Raw genomic sequence first — 2,128 nt, 5'->3', positions numbered from 1 at the left:
CACAGCATAGAGTTCAGCCGCTTGTGCTGAACAAGTAGAAGGGAGTGCATTGGCTTCTAACACTTCAGTAGATGTAACTACAGCATACCCAACTTTATTTTTTCCCATATCATTTTTTGATGCTGAGCCATCTACATAAACAACTTCTGATCCTGGTATAAAAGTTTGCAGAATATCTGCTCTTGGTTTTGTTTGTTCTTCTATTGTTGCTTTGCAAGAATGTGGCTCCCCATCCTCTGCGGTGGGGAGGAGCGTGCTAGGGTTCAATAGGCCACACCGCTGAAGTTCAATGTTAGGTTGTGAGAGCAAAAGTGACACTAAGGTAAGATGTCTTGTATGTGTTAAGAATGGAAGCGGTGTCTGCAACAAGATTAGAGACACAGAATGAGGAACTTTAAGTATGAGGGGGTGACAAAGTACCAATTCTGCTGATACCTTTACTGCTTCTGCAGCAGCTGCACATGCCTGTAAACACTGTGGAAAGCCAGCTGCTACTGCATCTAATCGTTTTGAATAGAATGCTAACGGTCTCTCTTTTGCTCCGAATGGCTGTGTTAATACTGCTTTCATATAACCTTGATTAGCATCTACACATAGGGTGAATGGTTGTTGATAATCTGGTAGAGCAAGGGTCACATTGGTTTGCAACATTCTTTTTAAATTTGTAAAAGCATTTTCTCCGTCCTCAGTCCATTGTATTTTGTCCTTTAGAGTCATCTCCTTCCCGTATATTAAATTTTGCAAAGGTTGAACTAGAAAAGCATAATCTGGTAACCATTCTCTACAATAATTGCAGAGCCCTAAAAAGGACATCATCTGTTGTTTAGTCTGTGGTTTAGGTGCTTCCTGTATAGCTTGTTTCCTTATCTCTAGCAGCGAGCGACCTTTTTGTGAAAGGTTATGCCCTAAATAGACAACTGTCTTTTTGCAATACTGCAACTTCTGTTTAGAAGCTTTATGTCCAGTATTGTATAAATGCTGAAGCACAGTTAGGGTAGTTTCTTTGCAATGTTGTTCTGAATCTGCTGCTATTAAGATATCATCCACGTATAGTAATACCTGACTATGTGATGGTATTTCACAGGTACTCATAGAGTATCTAAGGGCCATGGTATATACATGTGGACTTTCAGAAAATCCCTGAGGGAGTCTAGTATATGTATATTTTTTCCCTTTATAGGTAAATCCAAATAAATGTTGAGAATCAGGGTGCAATGGTACTGAGAAAAATGCATTACTAAGATCCACTACTGAGAAGTAGCTTTTATCAGGAGTCAATGAGTTGAGCAATAAGTGTGGGTTAGGCACGTCTGGTGCTGCATGTTGCACTATGTTATTAACCGGCTCTTAAATCCTGCACCATGCGCCATTTCCCTGTATGTCCCTTCTGGACTGGAAAGATAGGAGTGTTGCAAGTGGCTTCAGGAGCCTCTCGCAATATTCCTGATGCTAACATGTCTTGCACTACAGGGGCTATACCTTTTTCTGCTTCAGGTTTTAATGGGTATTGCCTAACTACCGGACGGTGTTCTGATTTCACAATTACTTTGTAAGGTGGAAACCCCTTTACCAGCCCTACATCAGTGGGGGAGGACGACCACAACCCTTCTGGGAGGCGATCTAGATCTGGACATGATCCCTCCTCCAGGGTTGAAAAAATTTGTCAGGTTGGGTCCTTTAAGTGTGTGGTGGGAGTGGTTTGAACTCTCCATCCCAAAGGAAACCGCCACACATTGTGTTTCTCATCATAGCTCCAACAGGAGCCAGATACGGGTTGGTAGTCATTGTAACTGTGCATAGAATCTCGTAAGAACATCTCTACATCTCTCCACTGCATCTGGGGTGGTTTTGAAAGAGATACGTGTGGTGTTCTCTCTCTAAATACAGCCTGTTGCTTGTTAGATAAAATGACTGAGGCTGCTGAAAACCCAGTGGTGGGGTTAACATACATATGTTGTAAGGTAATACAAGTGTCTTGGAGGGCATGAAACGTTTTGTCATAGACATAATCTGGTCCAAGGGTGTCTTTGTACCACATAGTGACGTGTAAGGCATCGTCAGGCATGAACTGGGCCTGTCTAGGGGACTGCTTTTCTCTAGTTTTCCGCAATAATTCTCGTGTCTGTGC

Source organism: Brienomyrus brachyistius, unplaced genomic scaffold (genome assembly GCF_023856365.1).
Source record: "Brienomyrus brachyistius isolate T26 unplaced genomic scaffold, BBRACH_0.4 scaffold373, whole genome shotgun sequence".
Lineage (NCBI taxonomy): Eukaryota > Metazoa > Chordata > Actinopteri > Osteoglossiformes > Mormyridae > Brienomyrus > Brienomyrus brachyistius.
Note: the sequence above shows the minus strand (reverse complement) of the source record.